The sequence below is a fragment of the Sycon ciliatum genome, chromosome 4 (genome assembly GCF_964019385.1).
Source record: "Sycon ciliatum chromosome 4, ocSycCili1.1, whole genome shotgun sequence".
Classification (NCBI taxonomy): Eukaryota; Metazoa; Porifera; class Calcarea; order Leucosolenida; family Sycettidae; genus Sycon; species Sycon ciliatum.
This window is the reverse complement of record NC_088646.1, coordinates 31,720,534-31,740,691: the sequence shown is the minus strand read 5'-3', so window position 1 is coordinate 31,740,691 and position 20,158 is coordinate 31,720,534.

The following is a 20,158-nucleotide window of genomic DNA, read 5'->3' as shown; positions in this document are numbered from 1 at the left end:
TCTACCGTCAGAGATGGGTCCATGTTGGAACATGCACGCATGACACAATACATACATTGTAAACCAGTGAATGCGGGAAGGTCACGTGGCTGAGCTAGGTGAACGGCGCTACGTGTTGTTGTTGCTGCAACAGGACACAATCCTGTCATATGGGAGAGAAAAGCGCTGGCTTAGCTGACAGAACAAATTGGCAGTGCACCAGTGATGAAAAGTGGCCATGGGCTGATTATTATGATGGACAATGAAGCTGTCTGCTGTAAAGGGCATGGGTGACATGAAGAGAATCACTGCAAGTCCGCAACCGCAGACTGGGCTGCTGCTGGGATGTCGCGGATTTCTGGGCATGACTAGCCAATATGCGAATATTTTAAGTGGAAACGTAATTAGTGGGACATACTAGACACCCTTAGCAAAAAACGTTATGTTGTAACGGTATTATCGTAAGGGGGAAAATACCGTGATTTGGGTTCGACCTTTAGCAAGATGCACGCTATTTTTAGTACGCTGTTGCCACGAGAAGCTTTGATTTCGCGCGGTACAACCATTTTTGTCACCATCTACGCGATACAAGGTGAAATGCGTACGGACTATGCAATATTTGGCCAAAACACGTACCGTTGGTCACAACGATAAATCGGCCCCCATAACGTTTATACGCTGCAGCTTCAACGCTATTTGGGTGATCAAGGTACGAGTACCGTAAAAAATAGCGTTACCGTTGTTTGCTAAGGGTGTCTACTAACTCGTTCGTTCCGTGACCTATGTCATCTCAATGTGATCAGCTAGGGACTGGGAGCCTGAAATAGGTATATGTATATATCTGCAGGCCTCCCTGATCATAGATAAGGTACGAGTACGAGGCCGCTGAAACTAGATTGTAACCCGAAAAGTCTACTCACCAGCGCTTGTATCAGTCGGCATCGGGCTTTTTTTTTAATAAGCTTCCGAAAAGTAACAGCGGAGTGAAGCTATCACATGACAGTCCCTGCGCAGTGTGCAACGATTTGTGAAGCAATATGGGTGCAAAGAGTTGCCACTCCTGACAGGGCAGTCTCGAGGAAATAGAGATCGTTGACTGTCTGGAGCGACTATCCGTAAACACCCTGATTGTGACTGTTTGGAACTCTGCCTTGAAACAAGTTTAGAATGCCTTGACTCACACAATGTCACACACCATGCACACGAGTGGACGCATGGACACCGATAGGTTGCGCATAGCACACCGCCATCGTAAATTAGGCGAGGCAAGATCTGTGTCACCTACCCTTTTGTTCTGATCAACTCCGACGCTGTAACTCTCAACTCTGGGAAAGGGGGCTCCCATGCAGCTTGTGTTGTTGTTTCCTTTCAGGAGAAACACACGAGCACTATATGCAGCAGAGTAAACAAGCTCGTTTCACTGATCGGTACCTGGGCACTTAGGTCTAAGTTGGGACGTGGACCAGGCGAACTGTATACGTGAAAGCGACAATTTGCTGAACTTGTCCAACTGACAACTTGATGTTGTTTACAATGCTTTGTGTCGTGCACCGTGTGAAATACACTACAATCTGCTGACTCCTCTACTGTGATGTGGCTGGCTACTGCAGCCGTCGACACCACTAGCTATAAGCACACACCGTCCTTTGCCCCGTCGCTCTGCTCTGGCTTGGGTCGGCAGAGGAAAGTCCGCCATGTTAGCTCGGCCGTAGCGCACATTTCACCCCACTGTGCGTATGCCGGGCCGAGGCACCATCACACAGCATCAGTTGCTGACACTGTGCTGCACTGCACATGCATGGCGATGTGATGTTCTCAGTGCAGACCGGGTTCAAGACAGCAGAGTGTCAGAACGAATACCCGCACACGGTCTTCCCTCTTCGTCTGGCGTGAACCCTGCACCCTGCGCGCCATGTGAACGCGCCCTAGCCTTGGCCTGGCCTGAGAGAGTGACCGTATTCTTCATTATTTTTGTGATGTGTCAGCACAGTCGCATGCAGACGGATTGGGTTTTCGTTTTGACCTCTTGCTGCAATGGCTTGTATCAGCAGTTTGCGAATTCATTGGAATGGCGTGAACGTGCTGATCGAACTGGCTCTTGCCAGCAGCGGCCGCTGCTGCCAGTGACCAAGCAACGGCCACGTCCTCTGCGTGAAGGCTGGCCGGCTGCATGCACTCGCCTGCCGTACGGCACGCTGTGTGCGGCGGGACCGGCCTAGCCGACGAGGGAAAACGGCAGTGTGCAGACTACACGAAGTAAGTTGACAAAGCCAAAGAGTAGAATGAGAGAAAGAGACCTGCAAGAGAGAGAGAGATTGTGTGTGTGCGTGTCCTGAGATGGATCGAGAGAAGCTCGCATGATCCTACGCGGCGGGGCTCACACCTTCGCGTGCAGTTCTTCGCTGTGTTCTTTGCTGACTGTGGCGATCAGACCCCTTGAAAGCAGGAGAGGGCACGCCAGTGCATCATCGCATTGCATTTCCCCACCGCTGGCACTAGGTTTCCGGCATACACAGCTACCCAGCTGCCGAAACCCCTGCGATACCTCACGAGCTGGGGATCCTCGCTCGGTGGGCTTCTACTAGTTCTAGAAATAGAGTCGGATCGAAAATGGCGTCACATTGAAAGTGTTCATTAGCACTCGGTGCGGTAAGAATGCGTGTAATGAACTGGCCCGGATGAGAGCTTTCCCTGGCAATTTCCGTGCAAGATCGGCCACGATCGTCCTCTCAATACACCAGTGATGGGGTTGTTACGGGTGAATTGTACAGGCATAATGTTCGTGTATGTTACACAATGATGGATGGACAATGTAACATTGTTACATTGTCCATATCCTCTGTATGCGTGCGTCCGTTTGTGCGCCGCCACTGTGTGTGTGCGTGTCCTGTCACTGGATGTGTGTTTGCGTGTGTGTTTGGGTGCATGTGTATAATATTGTGCATGCGTGTTTGTTTGTTTGTTACTGGCTGACTTGAGATTAGCATCCCTTTCTTCATCTGTCACCTACATTGTAGCCCATGCGATTTGAACTACTTCGAAATACTGTATTAGTACAACGTTTCGTTTGGAATTAACTAGTTACTTTTCGCTATAATGTATTCGTTAGGTGGCACGAAATGTTGGTTGGTTGGTTGGTTTTTATTTCACTTCGCACATTCAAACGGGATGACCCCAAATAACTAACGTTTGTATCAAACTAAAGTGACCCCCTCTGAACGTTCGGGGTGACAGTACTGACAGACCTCGACCAAAAACGAAATTTAGTACGTAACGAACCTGCTGGTGGAGTGATCTAACGAAAGATTTCGTAAACGAAAATTTGTACTTATACAGACAGTAGACTCGAAGATCAGTCACACCAGGGAGTCGTCAAAATTAATGGTATTTCACGATTCCCTGAGTCACACCACTACTCCACAATGCGCTCTCCGCTCTCTGATTTTTCGCAATGACCGAGTTTGCCACTCTTTTCTATTCTTGGATGTACATGTGGATGTCCAATAAACAAATCCTTCGCCACCCTGGATTGATGCTAACCATACTCCATAGCTTTATCTGCGTTTTGCGAGTATGGGAGTGCATAGAGAGCAGAGCTGCCGTGGTAGATCTACACAGGCACGTTTCGCCTACATAATTGTAGGCTAGAGCCGGGCCAATGCGTCGAAGCTGAGCGATTTCAAGAAAAAGAGATACACGATGCGTGTTCAGCGTACACTTCCGGAGGCCAAAACGGGAGAGCAGCGAGGACAGTGGCGTGTGTGCCCTGGCAGTGTGGCCTGTTTTGTGATGCTCATCATTAAAGGGGAAGTATACCCTAAAATCAAATTTTCACCAGTTGTAGTCTTCGGGGTGCTGAGTCGAATGGTCTTGGTCCGAGGAAGCTGAGACGCTCCCTTCCTACTTGAATCCCAATCGAACTCGCGCACTTCCACCGAAACTGGGTGACTGCGCCCTACTAGATGGGGATTTGTATGCAAAATATCACTAAAAGCGCCATTTCGTTCTTATAAAAGCACGGATGACCGCCATTGGCCCATATGTTGTAGTCTTTTGGACGCTGAGTCGACTGGTTTTGGTCCGAAAAGGCTGCGATGCAGCGTTCCTCCTTTATTCCCAATCGAACATGGTTGAAGAAGCGGTCACGTGCTCCTGGGTGCCCAAATCACCTGGTCACCGCGCCAACAGGCGACAACTTTCACACCAAGGTTCAACTCGAGTTCAACTCGAGTGACAGGACTGCACCCAAAAAAGGTCAAACGGGCTAGTAAGTTGTACCCTGCAGGCACGGTGACCAGGTGACTGGTGTACGCAGGAGCACGTGACCGCTTGTTCAACCATGTTCGATTGGGAATAAAGGAGGAACGCTGCATCGCAGCCTTTTCGGACCAAAACCAGTCGACTCAGCGTCCAAAAGACTACAACATATGGGCCAATGGCGGTCATCCGTGCTTTTATAAGAACGAAATGGCGCTTTTAGTGACATTTTGCATACAAATCCCCATCTAGTAGGGCGCAGTCACCCAGTTTCGGTGGAAGTGCGCGAGTTCGATTGGGATTCAAGTAGGAAGGGAGCGTCTCAGCTTCCTCGGACCAAGACCATTCGACTCAGCACCCCGAAGACTACAACTGGTGAAAATTTGATTTTAGGGTATACTTCCCCTTTAAATTTTGTAGTCTCTGAGTGATGCTATGCTTCTTTCTGCAGTCAACGAACAGTGAACGAAATAATGCCAGCTTCTCATGCCGTCACGTGACTACGGGTAGGTGCATACATGCATAACCACTAACAGTAGAATACAGGAACATGCAAAGACAGTTTTTAAGTAGTTAAGATTAGTGACATGTCATGGGAACCGGCTTCTCTTCCTCACAATGCCCATTTAGCGATGTACGTTCTCAGTTTTAACAATAACAAGTATAGTCGTGTCATTGTACTTCGAGTATTGACAAGGTATAACACTACATGTACTTCAAAATACTATGAGTACTATCCACGTCACAGTATGTGTCCATGCACATCTGATGCACCCTGCCTGGGTGTAATTCTTTGAAGGCTGCAGTCACAAGATCAAGCTGAAGTCCTTTGAACTGTCAGCACCTTCCCGTTTGAAGCATTCTATCGTCTTTCACTTTCACTGCTGGAGGGATGAGGAATACATGTGGAAGAGAAAGCAAGACATGCAAGTCAGGAGTAACATGCAATCATGCCAGTCGTTGGTGTAGCATGGCATGTCTCAGGTGCACCAGTGGCCCAACGACTCCTGAAGCCGAATGGGTTCACCTAGGTCCATCGCCACCCAATGCTATTCGGACCTCATGTACAGACAGCGTCTGTGTGAGTACGCTTGTACATGTACGGGTACTACTAGTACTAGGGTAACGGCTACTAGTAGTACATAGAGATCTTATAGTTTTGCGGACAGGGTATTGTGGCTGGTGATAGTTGCAAACAATCTCGCGGACGATGGCCCGTTGAATGTGCTGCTATCTCCACACGACATACATGTACGTGTAGGTCACAGCAGGACGGGGGGGGGGGGGGGGAGCGACAAATGTGGTTTTCTATGCCCCCAATAGCTCCGCTCGTATCACCTCTCACAGACAGCTCAACGGTCACTGGCTGCTGATACAAGAGACGTGGCGAGCGTCACGCAATCACTGTTGTGCTCACACCGCAATGATGGCTGCCATGCGAGGGGACGAACAGTGACAGAACGGCTTTCGTCAAGCACCAGTACTAGGCTCACACACACACACACACACACACACACACACACACACACACACACACACACACACACACACACACACACACACACACACACACACACACACTGACACAGACATCATCCATCAGTCACATAGCGAGTCTCTCCGGCAATCTGCCTCCGGGCTACCCCTGCGTTGGCATTGCAACGGTGGGCCATCCGTAGCTCACGTCCTCGCCACACATGCACACATGTCCGGTATTCGGCGAGGAAAGCTACAGCTCGACCTCAAAGCAAGATACATAATAGGGTTAGGGGAGTGGACTATTCGACGACCTTGACCCACTTTCTGAGTGCATGTACCACTGTACATGTATACATGTATACATGTATATTCTTGGCGCTCTCTTTCAGCCCGTTTGTCTCAGCGTTTGTACATGTATGTCAGGCACAAGGGCTTTGGGTGGCGCGATCATTATCACCTTCCTTCATCCTTATCCAAATCTGAAGTGTGTTGGACAGAGCTAGCTGCGCGCGCAAAACATTGATAATGGTTATGTCCAAGTGCGTGTCCACACTGACACTCCGTGCCCCAGGCAATTCAGCACCAACAGGCCAAGTCCTCCCTCGGCCGCATTCCACAGCTGTCCATATATAGAGCATGGATTGGAGGGGCCCCAAGCCGCACGCTCCCATCGGCGAAGGGTATCCCACGAATCGCCCAATACATGTGTACACGATTGCTACCGGTCAGTGATGTATACCTGTGTACTGTATACCATGGCATATAGCCTACAGGGCCCAGAACTACATTGTTACAAGCCAAACACGGCTCGTAGAGTTAGACTCGCAGACCAGCACCCTCACTGGTTGAACTATTGCTGCGTGGTTCGGCTATCTACATGACTGTACAGTGGTCCCTCTATTCCGGCACCATTTGTGCCACGGAAAATCTGCTGGATTAGGTAGGGTGCTGGATTAACAAATCGGATTTACTGCTGCAATGTGCATGAAGAGGACATTTTGTCTACTGAAAATTGTGCTGGTTTATCGAGGGTGCTGGTCTACAAAGTGCTGGATTAGAGAGGGACGACTGTTGTGGGCTAACGCCAAAGGGCCTGAGCGCATCCGCAACTGGTGCAAGTGGAAAGAAGCCGAGGTCTTAGTTTAGTCATGCGGGTCAGCCTGATGAACACACTCTGTTAGACCCTTTTACTTCGGATGCTCTGCAAGATGATGATGATCATGAAGTCTGTACTGTATTGCGTCTTTGCTTGCCCGTACAAGAGCCTGTTCCATGTCCATGATGAATGTATTCTTCTAACTGCCAAAATGACAATATTGTTGACAGTGTCAGAAGAACAGCTACATGTACTTTCGAGGTCTCAATCCGAACCATACATTAGACAAGACCAAACACGAACTGCACAGTAAACTCCTCTTATTCTGTGGGGGCCAATGAGGGTGCGCCATTGTAATGGCTGGAGTAGATTCAGACCAGCTACAGGTGCTATGTCCAACGGTAGTTACTGTTGGCACTCTTGCACCATCATTAGATAATTTTCACTTTGAGCATCAGATGCTCAAATGACAGTACTGTGTTGCTAGTAGTAGTAGTATGCTGTCGATATCGTGATTCTAGCTAACCTCTCGACCGGCCGCTAAGACATTGCGTTTCGTGTAGTTGAGCGTACGGGCCTATTTGCCCGTGGCGACACGCCCGTCACATACATCGCCCGTGTACCACTATCATTGTCACTATCACTGCACCACACTCCTGTACCCTGGAGCCGTTGGGGTGTGCGTATGTGTCACTGTGTGTGTGTGTGTGTGTGTGTGTGTGCGTGAGAGAAAGTACGCGTATGTCCGTGTGTACATGTGCGTGTGCGTGGGGTGTGTGGGGGAGGTGTGATGTCTGGGTCCTCCCTCCCTTGCACTGTTGAGTAACTGCGATGGTCCTATTCTTGTGCAAATAAGGAATACAGCGTAGCTGCATGGCAGGGACAAGCATTTCCCTTCAGGAAGTGAACTATGGATTACAATGACATGAAGGGAACCAGCTCCTTCCATTCTACTGTGGCAAGTGTGTCTTAGCTACAGTACAGAAGGTTCAGGAGCATGCAACACCAAACACATGTCGTCCATGAGCCCAGTATTATTTTCCATTGTACTTGAAAAGCATTCAGCCAGGGTATGCTTGTGGAGTACTGCATCTCGGGTTCAGCAAAAGATTGGAGCAGATACACTGTGCTAACGTGTAATGTGAGCCAGGACAAAGACGGTGTGCACGTGGGTCCGTTCAGGAACAATTGGGTACGAGTCTGACGAATTATTGCTACACGTGTAGAACTTTATGAGCCTACATGAAAGCCTCAAACGATGAGAAACGGAAGAACTCCACTCCAGTGTACACGCTACTGACGTTCAGCTTCCCCTTCAAGAGAAGATGATGTCTACAAGGCACAAGTATTTGTGTAGTAGTCACTGGCGCGTTCCTTTCCACTCGCCCATGCCCTTGTCAGTCCTTTCCCAGGCCAGTGGAACTTCCTCAGTTTATTCCCAAAACGACATGTTGTTTTACCGTCTCATGGTGTCTGCGCTTTGTCCTGATCTATGAGGTGTGGAGAAACTAGACTGGACTAGACGTTGACACCCACCTACACATTGTAGGGACCGTTGCAAGATCGTCAGGTAGTGGCACACCATTCCACGACCGCCATCATCTGCAGCAGGTTTCACCAGTCCAGCGGCTGTGGCGCCCTGCCCTGCCTTGTCCTTTCGTGTTACTCATGCAATAACAGATACAAGCGAGGGCTATTTTACTCCCGTTACAAGCTTATCACCCTGGTCGATTGGCGAAAATAATCACCGAAATGTGTAGCTACTTTGTATGTTGCCTTCGCCCTGCATTCAAAGCTTTCAAACCAATTATTTATTTTAGTCCAGCCGATCTGTTAAAGATTCTTGGCGCTCCACAAACCCTCGTCTGCACCTAATAAGCCACGATGTTATCCAGAACATGTAACCGTTACTAATTATGTGTACCGTTACGCGTACCGTTACACATGGCACAAAGCAGGGAAAGGAGATTGGGAATTGGACACCAGCTCACTCTAGCCTCAGAAAGATCCGGCCCATTTTCTTTTTTCCACATACGTTTAAATTACCACCCTGATCAATTGGCGAAAATGGTCACTGAAATGTGTAGCTACTTTGTATGTTGCCTTCGCCCTGGATTCAAACTATTACTTCCTTTTTAAACTTTAGTCCAGCCATCCAGCCGATCTGTTTTGATTCCTGGCTTTCAACAAACCCTTGTCTGTACCTGCGTAGTAAGCTTTACTTGTACGTGTGACCGTTTAACGCACAGGAAAGGAAATAGGGAATTATTGGACACCAGCTTACTATTGCGACCTCAGAAAGATTCATCTCATTTATCTCTTTATTCCACATACGTTTATATAATTATAAACATTACCTATCAAAGATCGATGGAGGGATGATTGCCAACCACGCTCATGTCAAGGGATAGAATGATCGAGTAAAAGAACGAGAGAGAAGCAGAAAACACCATGAGAAATACACATACAGCGAGTCAGAGGGGAAAGTGCATGGTATCGGTATAGGAGATCCTTTCCGGCAAGAACCTACAATATACAATAGCTCTCGCTGGAGGTGTCGCATTTTACAACGGCCATTGTACGTGCACATGTAACGGATCTCGAGAAACCGACCGGCATGTGCGTTAGTACTTCTGCCACAGAGTTCTGGCTCGTCTTCACAATCCAATGCAGCTGCGCACCACTGTCCTCCTCCTCGGCCTTGTAACTGTTCATGTAGCATGCACATGCACTTGTACATGACTCACTGTACAGTGTCATGTACCTGTAGCGTAGGTGTTTTGCCAAAATAGGATCCCTGTCCAGGCTGTTAACAAATTCTTGCCCTATACTATCAGATGGGCTGAGAACTCGGCGTCTTTGTGAGATGTGGCCACTTCACATGGCGGGGATCATCAAAAGAATGTAACGGGCATACTGAACACTATCAGTTTTGCCAGTTTTGGTAGAAGCACATCGTTGATCTTTATTTTTTATTACCTTAGTAATGGGCCGCCGTGATGTCGAGTTTCCATGAAAGGCAAAGTGTACTGATCGCTAGATGCAATCCACATGTTGATGTTACACTGTTCATGTACAATGATCATGTACATGTATACCTCATGTACATGCAGGTAAATGGGACCTCCGCTGAAGATGTACAATGTACATGTGTTTCCCTTTGATCTTATCATCTACAACTTGGAAGGGGCGGTTAGATCCAGCTTCACAGTGTTTCAGTAGCATCTTACTATTCTGTGATGCTGTGATACTGTGACATCCTCCCGCAAGCAATGCAGTTCCCATGCCAGACCAATACTATTACTAGTGGGGCTATGTACTCTTGGTCAGACGTAACGAGGTAACAAGAGAGCTATTCTAATCCTTCTATAAAACTTTTAAGGATAGAAGCCTAGTATAATTATTAGAAGGGTTTAGCTCACTCTCCTATGTAAATTATCATTCCCCCCCCCCCCCCCCTGGTCACAGTGGGCGACCACATAACACATGGTGTGACAGGAACGACGTTTCTTACTCCTGGCAGCTTCCTGAGCTGAGGTCACCGACACCAGCATAACGCTGACATCGTGTTTGTGACAGGCATGCATGGAGGGTGCAGCCGGTTCAGCGTTACCTGGCCGGCTGGAGCAAAACTGACGTTTCCAGTGCAAAGTATTTCAGTTAGGGCAGATGCACCTGGACTTCCTCCGTGTTAGGTGGCCGTCACAGATTGCTTGTTGCACGTTTTTGACTTTCCAACATTTCATCCAACTGTTCCTGCTGTTAGAACATTAATATTATGTGAATCAGACACTAGTCAATCAGACACTAGTCAATCAGACGCTAGTCAATCAGACACTAGTCAATGAGACGGTGCGGAACGTGCTGCTTATCTCTCTAAACAGTGAGTGTCAAGTCAGGCAGGTTATAATTATTTAGGGATTCCCCAAGGTATGATAAGAGCAAGTTTAAATAGCGTTACCCCCCCCCCCCCACACACACACACTGTACACACACACACACACACACACACACACACACACACACACACACACACACACACACACACACACACACTGTACACACACACACACACACACACACACACACACACACACACACACTCGTGAGGTACAGGACGGTACGTCATGTAGCACTGAGATCAGTAACAAGCACCGATACCTATCTGCAGGCTCTCAGTGTAGCGGAATCCCAAACCACTGTCCTTCACCCCTAGGCCACGCTCGTACCGAACTGTATGTCCGACTGCCGAGCAGTTACTGAGGTATCTGTGTATTGTAGAGGGATACCATCCCCACTGCTCCACATATACGTCTTTGCTTGAGCCATTGGTCCCGTCAGCCGCCCTCTCAAGCAAGGTGTCATTTGACCATATCGCCGATGGCAAGCCACATTTACCGCCAGAATTCCTTCATGCAGCTCATGTGTCCGTGGAGGGGATGGGGGGGGGGCACTGGCACTAGGAGCACAGTCGTGTAGTATTCCTTAGACTCTCTCTGTCTCTCTGTCGCTCTGTCTCTCTGTCTCTGTCTGTCTGTCTGTCTGTCTGTCTGTCTGTCTGTCTGTCTGTCTGTCTGTCTGTCTGTCTGTCCGTCTCTCTCTCTCTCTCTCTCTCTCTCTCTCTCTCTCTCTCTCTCTCTCTCTCTCTTATTGTGTTGAGATCGTTGATAGGCTGGCTTCGTTCTGAGAACGGCACGAATACGAGGAAAACTCTCATTTCGGTGACCATCAGAACTTGACCTTCGCGCAATCGAGTCACTGGATTCTAATGAGGTGATGTGGGCGCTGGGCGGCACCCATCACGCCACCCTGTGTGTGGTTATTACCAGTTGTAGAAGTTTCAAGATCCCAAACGTACGCACGCTGCGAACTGTTACCGTCATCACTGTAAAAAAAACCGCCATGGCACGCAACGAAGGCATGAGACACAATCAGTTAGGGATCAGTGTACTGTTGTGGACAGAAGTTAAATGGAACTAAAAATGAAGTTAGTAGTTTGGCCTACTCACAGAGATTTAGATCGTTACGTATTCTTCGCTGTCTTGCTATGTGCTGGCGGATGCTGTGAAGCCAGCAGAAGGGCGAGAAAGCATTCAGCTGGGACCCATGGGTCTTTACCGGTCTACCGGTATCGGATATGCGTTGCATGGGGGCGAAATGGAGTAAGGGACATCTGCTAATAGTCTCATGTCACTGATTCTGCTCTTGCTCGTATCAGTGAAACGTCAATAACAGCATGCAGCAGCATCTTGCCACGTGGTGAGGTAGATCCTGCCACGTGGTGAGGTAGTACAGTACATGTATGGTTAGTTGCTGAGGCTTTGTGCCCACCTTCTGCATGCACGTTATCGGTATTTGGAGAAAGAATGAGACAGGTCTACAGGTACCGTGGCTCTCGACAGATCTACAGTTCACAGACACACAATGTCATGTAGCTGATAGCCCGAAAGACTCACGATTGCAAGTAAGTTTTAACGTTTTCTGCTGCTGTTGCCCAGACAGAGATCGCGGTTGGTAGGCTAGACATTTACGACCGGCAGTGTCTATCCTGCCATGCAGATGCTGCGAGAACTAAAACTAGTCGTGGCGATGTATCCTCTCTGCCTCGCGTCTTCTCCTTCACACCTCCTCGTCCGTTTCCTCCTCTGTGTCACTTTCTTCTTCCTTGCCTCTGGTCCCAGGTTTTTTGTAGGGAATTGCTGCGTATAGCTGCTTTAGTTAGAACGTGTTTGGTGGCCTCGGCACTATGCCAGCAACATGAACAGTTGGGATAACACGTGTCCTGTCACGTTTCATCTCATCTAAAGTTTGCCGCAAGAGTTCATACGTAATTTGTGACGTTCTAGTGGTCATGTATCTCCTTCGGTTTCTGTCATTTTAATTGAGAGCAAACATTGGATCTGTAAATTCACTGCTCTAACTTGTTCGCTTGCACGATCTCTAAACCCGATCAGCCACTACTAACGTTACTGGGAGCAATCTGCCATTGCACCCAACACGACACGACCCTGCATTTCTCCTCGTACCTCATGATGTACATCCGTTTAGTGTGACCTCCGACTATCCCACTCCTTCCCCAGACACACATAGTGAGACATAGCAGCAGCAACTGTTGCTATAGACTAGCGATGACGTACATTTTCTCTATGGTGCTATTATCCCCACGGGCATGCATTGTGCCCTAGGCTGGCACTTTACGGGAAAACATGGTCACTCTTCTCCAGTCATGTGCGTCGTAATGTATAGACAGAATACATAGTACTAGTAGTATGTACCGGTACATGTACATGTATTATGATAGACAAAGCTTGCTTGTACATGTATGGCCAACAATCACGTACAAATTAACTACATGTACAATGTATCGATGCGGATTGACGTTTTGTTACTCCAAAGTTAGTTGCAATGCGCAGTTCGCATTTTTTTGGTTAAATTCCGCGGTCACGTGGTTCCTCTCTTCATAATGACACGACATTGTCGAATGTCGTCCTACTCCTACGTTGTACATTGTATGTCATGTACCTCATGAGTCATGCCAAGAGTCCATAACCCCCCGGGGCCGCACGGCTGTCAAGAAGCGGCAACTTAGAAAGATGGCGTCGGTTCGAGATGGCATGGTAACCGCACACGTGCCGTGGTCCGTGACTTGCTCATGTATGCACGCAAATGCAAGTCACAAACTGACAAAGATCGTCTTTGCATTTGGAGAAAATATCTTCGACTCTCTTTGGAGGTTGGCGAGGTTTGCCTAATCTTTACTTGATTGCGATGCCGGTATGTCCTCTCAATAATTAGAACAAAGAGAGCTGATGATCGCTTCAATGCTGAGCAGAAGTAACAATCAACTCTCCTCATGTCCTCAGTGCCAAAGGCAGACGACTGCAATTCCACAACGCTCATTTCACGATGATGGAAACAATAATCGTGTACGAGTACTAGTACACACTTGGACCATTTGGTCATCCCTATTCTAGCCGCTAGTCCGTCCAGCAACCAGATATTGACTATTACGATAAGTACAACTGCGTGAACGAGGGCTCACCCAGCAAATTCAATTCAAGACGTGACTCCAGTCAAGAATTAGGGTCTTTACTCGAGAACTTCACAAATACAGGTCAAGGCACCCCACAAAACTGATAGATGGCACGAACGAAAGACAAATAGGCTAGACAAAGTGTCCCAAGTGATTGAAAACAGCAGATCTACCAAATAAGACAGCTACATGTGCCTAAACATCGATTCCCATACAGTAGAGAGTAGTATCAGGCAGAATGAAAGCCTCGGAAGTGCACAAATACAGCCACGACCGCCACAAAAATTGGACGACCGCCACAAAAAAATTCTCATTGCTCTACCTCCTTGAAGGGTGAAAGTTACCAGTTATCCTATAGCGATGTCAGTTTATGCCTGTTGGAACCCCCCACAGCCCGCACGAAATACCTTTCAAATAATTCCAGGATGCAATTGCAGCTCCAGACAGGAGGAAGAAGAACACCGTGAAAAATAACGGCAACGATGCCCAAACTCTCGGTAAACGGCTGAAGTCTTTCTGAAGATGTTAACATTGAATAGCCATCGATTACCAGCGTGGTTTGGTGACTTTAGAACTGTTTTGAGACTTAGAACGAAGCGATATCTCAAATTTGATGGAATTGTTACCTGTCAAATGCGTGGGCGAGCAGGCCAGCTGACTGGTTATGCATGAACATGCATGAGCATGCATTGATTTTTCATGGTTCACGTGCAGAAAACTAAGTTGCCGCGATCCAAGTGCAGCTAACAGCCGTGGGGGGGTTATGGACTCTTGGTCATGCCTCAGTCACGGTCAGCCGCCGCCGATTGAAGCAGGTGATCAAGAGAGAGTGAGTGGTGTACGTGTGTGGCTTTAGAACACGCGCCGCGCAAGTAAGTCCCGTATACCAGTATATATTAGGGAGGTCCACGTAATCCGTGGGTACTTTACGTGTGCGTACCACGTGATACTCAGTGCATGTGACCCACGTACAGACGTTTTCAGGTTCACGACATACCGTGTATGGGTGAAAATCAGAATGGAGCGCATTGTGCGAGCTGTGAGGGTGCTCAGCTGAAGAAGTTTCCGAAGCACGAAATCAAAATATTGGAGGAGCTTCTTAGGCCCGGGTAGCTTCGTCTTTGACCAGGTTTGGGCCTTTCGGTTCATGCTTTTGTTTGTTCCGTGTGACTAAACACAACATTGCAACGTAGGTGTCCTTCATCAACTTTACGTGGATCACCCACGTACGCGTTTCCGTTACGTGGGAACTAAACCTCACTATTATTAATAATCTACGTGGAGATAAAAGTTTAATAATAGCTATGAAAAGTATGAATGCCGCAGACATCACCACGCAACATGACACTTTGTGTAAGGTTTTAGATTGTGTGTTTCCAGAATCGATTTTCAAGCTCCGATCATCAGTGGAAATACGGAACTAAAGTGATCAAGGGAAAAACAAAGGTTAAAAACTTCTTTGGATTTTTAACCTTTGTTTTTCCCTTGATCACTTTAGTTCCGTATTTCCACTGATGATCGGAGCTTGAAAATCGATTCTGGAAACACACAATCTAAAACCTTGAACAAAGTGTCATGTTGCGTGGTGATGTCTGCGGCATTCATACTTTTCATAGCTATTAGTATACATTATTGGTTTGGTTTTTACTCAATCTGCGGACAGCATGCTGTTTCGTTCTTTGTGAACTCCTCAGCGCAGCACAGAGAAAGTGAGACCGAACCTGATAGCAATGAAAATAAAACGTTGGTTTGGTTTTTATTATTTCAGTTCGTTGCCTCAACAGTACAAAGTACAAAATTAATACATGTATCAACTTCATAATACAGCCATGTGTGTGTGTGTGTGTGTGTCTCTCTCTCTCTCGTCCACGCTTTTCTCTTTCTAACTCCTGCTCATCTGAATTCAGGTAGGAACCAGGGAGTACATGTAGTATAAATTAATACTGTACTGCAGTTGTACTACTCCCCGGTAGGAACTACAGTAAGCCAAGGAGAGGATGAGGCCACACAGAGCACGAGAGAAAAATGAAAGGAAACGATCGATGCAAGGAAGAGAGTGACAGGTACACATCCTTGCCATGGAGGGAATCCTTTGCATCCGATCAAGCTTTGCTGGTAATGTTTGGGGCCACTCGTCCATCTCCATCCCCCTTTCCCCAGGTGTTTGGAAGTAGGTTACCCAGTATGCATGATTGTAGTTGTGTGCGCTTGTAGATACTTTCCCACAAGTTTGTTACCATGTACTTCGTTCATACAGTGTTGGTGGACCCCAAGTGCCCAACGTAAATCTATTCTGTGATGTCATTCCAGAATGGCTATGACGCCATATCCTGACAAGACTAAAGACCAGTCAGAGCTGATGAATCTGTTGATGAGCGTCGGTGGTGTCGAGCTGAGACGGCACTCCATCATTACTTGATTCATTAGCGATCATGGCTGGCATACGTCCGCCCAATATAACTATGTGGTGGGACTGATGGGGAGAAAAGTCGACAGATGCATCCCAAGAGTCTTGAAACGGCGATGCTCTGTCCATGGATCATGCAGATATATGTACATACAGCGTATGAACTTGAACTGCTGAACATGTACAATGTACATTTACAATCATGTACTAGTACCTTTCAAAAGGTCTGTCTTTATACATGTATACGAACGACGAACGTACCATGGCGAAACAACAAATGTACGAGTGTATGCCATATCTATCTGGCTCTTTCTTTCTCTTTGTCCTTGCATTTACCTTTCAAATCACACCCTCCCCCCCCCTCTCCCTCCTCTCTCCCTCCCTCTTTCTCTCTTTCTCTCTCTCTCTCCCTCTCTCCCTCTCTCTCTCTCTCTCTCTCTCTCTCTCTCTCTCTCTCTCTCTCTCTCTCTCTCTCTATCTATCTATCTATCTCTCTTCGCGTGTACCTCAAGTTCGAGTAAGGGCGATCTCGCCATGGACCAGACTTCGCAGAAGATACGCTCCTACAAAGGACCGGAGCACATTAGCAATCCACTCGTGCACGTATAAATTCCTCCTCTGAAGGAGCTGCTTGTTAGCAATACTTTTGATCCGTCAAGACTTGGTAGTCGTCTACAATTTTTATGCCCAGTTACGGGGATGCATGATTCTCTAGGTCTATTTAATTAAACGATAGACGAATCCCACTCCCAACCCACACAGGAGGTACTGAATTAATAGACGGTGGAGTCTCTGCCGCAGCTAACCTATTTTTGTAGAAGTGGGCGAGTCCCAATTTTAATCAGCAATGACGATGGTTTTACTGACCACGGCTTGCTAGACAATATGGACATGCGTGTATTGTCTTCCGCCCCTGGCAGACGAGTGCCACATGACCGCCCGGAGACGCGAGAAATCGCGTTAGCTAGTCCCATTATCTCTCCTTGTTGTCCTTGTCACTGCGTGTCGTCCATGACACCACTGGACGGACGTAATCTAACGCCAGGCCGGTGTTGTATGGGGAAGACTCTCAACCACACGCCACTGCAGCTACTGATACAACCATGATAACAATTTCAATTAGCGTTTATAATAATTATCATGCATGACAGTAAATCGTGCACTGGGAAGAAATCTCCAGGTTGCATGCATCTGGGCGCTGCTGCCCAATACAAGGTCGAGAGGCGACGTGCTTGCACGTGTACTGTAGTGACACGATGGGCATTACTTGGTGGGTGACCTGCGTCGGGAGGAGGAAGCAAGGCACTGACTGCATGGGCCGGGGAGGGCTGTGAGCGAGGGTGTAGGCATGTACACCATCTAGTAGTAGTAGCGGCAATCGTCCAAACAACCTAGCTCTCCGTAGGAAGTGAGTGCATGCGTGCGTGTGGAATTATACAGGCTAGAGAGCGTATGATTGCATTATTCTCCAACATTCCCACCAACACCAATGGCAATGCGACATTGGCGATCGGGTGTGAATGGGGCGGGGAACGAAGTGGAAGTGCCTTCAGGGCAGCATTAACGTTATCTCAGGAAAGCAACGCAACTTGTAGAACACAATTCCCGCACGCACGCACAAGACGAGTCCATCATTGTGTTCCGCTGTCTGCTAGAGATACACGACATGTGTGGGTGTGTATGTCCGTGTACGTGTACGTGTACCTGCAATTCCGCTCCAGCTCTCTATCGAGCAGAACTCACAATGTCATAACACGAGAAGTGTTAGTTAAGTTAGGACTTGGGAGCCCACCATGCATGGGCAATGATCCTGAGTACATCTCACTGTTGTGGCATGGCACTAGCAGTGTAGAAGTGTTACACATGGCCGCAGGCGCGTGGTGACGCCTGGTAGTAACACAATCACCTCGCTTGCAGTCCACGCATATTGTCGAGGAGCAGAATGTCTTTCTAGAAGTTAAAAGTAGCAAGAGCTACTGGAGCGGTGCCCAATCCTGCGTTTGGCCTTTTGCTGTGTCAACAAATAAGTAAAAGCCTATCCTTCTCACCAAATATCCACTCCTAACAGTAATGGAACCTACACAAGTCAGTTTCCACACCACGCCTTCACCTCAAAATGTGAGTGTGGCCGAAAAATGATTGGCTGCGATTGCCCCAAACCCCTTCCCATGTCGAAAGGTTCCGACAGGTAACGGGCTGCCTCGCATCACGATGCTTACCTCATCCGTCTACCTAGGCCCGATGATCACAAGGGCGTGAAGCTCTTAGTATAGCACAGGCGTCTTTCCTTCCTTCCTTCTATTATGTGGCAGCCTAGCAGCCCAGGCAGTCTAGGTAGTACTATGAGCAGGGAACCATACACACGAACGCATAGCTTACAATTTGTGGTACATCATGTAGCATTTCACTTACTAAAATTTATGACTCGAAGAGAATTGGTGAGCACACATGCTCATTCCCTGGGCACTGCAAATTCACAACTCATTTCATTTCACATAATCATTTTCAACGTTTCGGCAAATTGCCATCATCAGGATACAATATTATTGTTGTATCCTGATGATGGCAATTTGCCGAAACGTTGAAAATGATTATGTGAAATGAAATGAGTTGTGAATTTGCAGTGCCCAGGGAATGAGCATGTGTGCTCACCAATTCTCTTCGAGTTATGAAGCTGCAGGATGCCTCACCGCTACTTCGTTCGTTAAAATTTATGATCTATTTGTTTTCACCTCGTGGCAAGGTCATATTCATCCAATTCTCTGTGCTGCGCTGATGAGTCCACAAAGGACGAAACAGTTCTGTCCGCAGATGGAGTATTCATCCTGAATAAAATAATAATAATTATTATTATAGACGCGAGGGGGAGGGGGCAGGTGATAAACCAACTACATGTACATGTATGTAGATCTACAGCCTGTATGTCATCGCTGCATGTACATGTACATGTATGTACAGCCTGTATGTCATCGCTGCATGTACTTGTACATGTAGTCCTACAGACAGAGTCAGTACTGTGTGTGTGTGTGTGTTGGTGCTACCAATCGCGGCTCGGCTCTGAACTAGTCTTCATGGATCACAGTTGAACTTGTAGTCAAAACTGAATTTGTGAAAGGAAGGAACATCGTAAATTCGTAATGCACAACCATCTTCAGCCGATTGGAAGATTCATCATCATCAACCATCCCCCCCCCCCCCCCACACACACACCTGTTGTCACACATGTTGCAATGCTCCATGCGACGCTCTAAGGCATGATGCATGGTTGCCTTAGTGTAATTGCCATAGGGGCGTTTAGGCTTAGCAGGCCATTGGGTGGCTGCCAACGTGGCAACCCTGCTAACTGCACGCCGAGGCGTCACAAAACACAAAACAGACAAGCTAGAAGTAAAAGAGGTTTTAAAACAAACCGAGTGCTCCAAAGAAAACTGTTTCCCAAAGAAAGCTGTTTCCGACTCGCTCAGAAGGCGACCATCTGCGCGGCGACTTCCCAAAGCAAGACCGTGACTTCTCACTGGAAACTTGATTTTCACTTTGTTACGGGCGGTTGCCACCCGGCTTGGCGACCCGCAAAAACACGATGTCAGCGTGGAGTGCTGCAGCAGGTTGTTGCTTTTGTTGTTGTATTTTATCAAAGTTTAATTAAGCACAAACAGGCGGTGACTTGGGAGGGACTCCAATAGTAGAGACCACGCAACTTCAGAAAACTGCCAAATTCTCTTCTGCCATAGTACATACCGGTACATGTAGAACATTGTGTATGTCCAATTGTCCATAATGACATTACATAAGTAAAACAAGAAAACTACTTGCATGTGCATGCATGTACATGTACATGTACTTCGAAGTACATTGTATATACAATGATTATGTATACAATGTACATGTCATGACCACTTTGTACAAT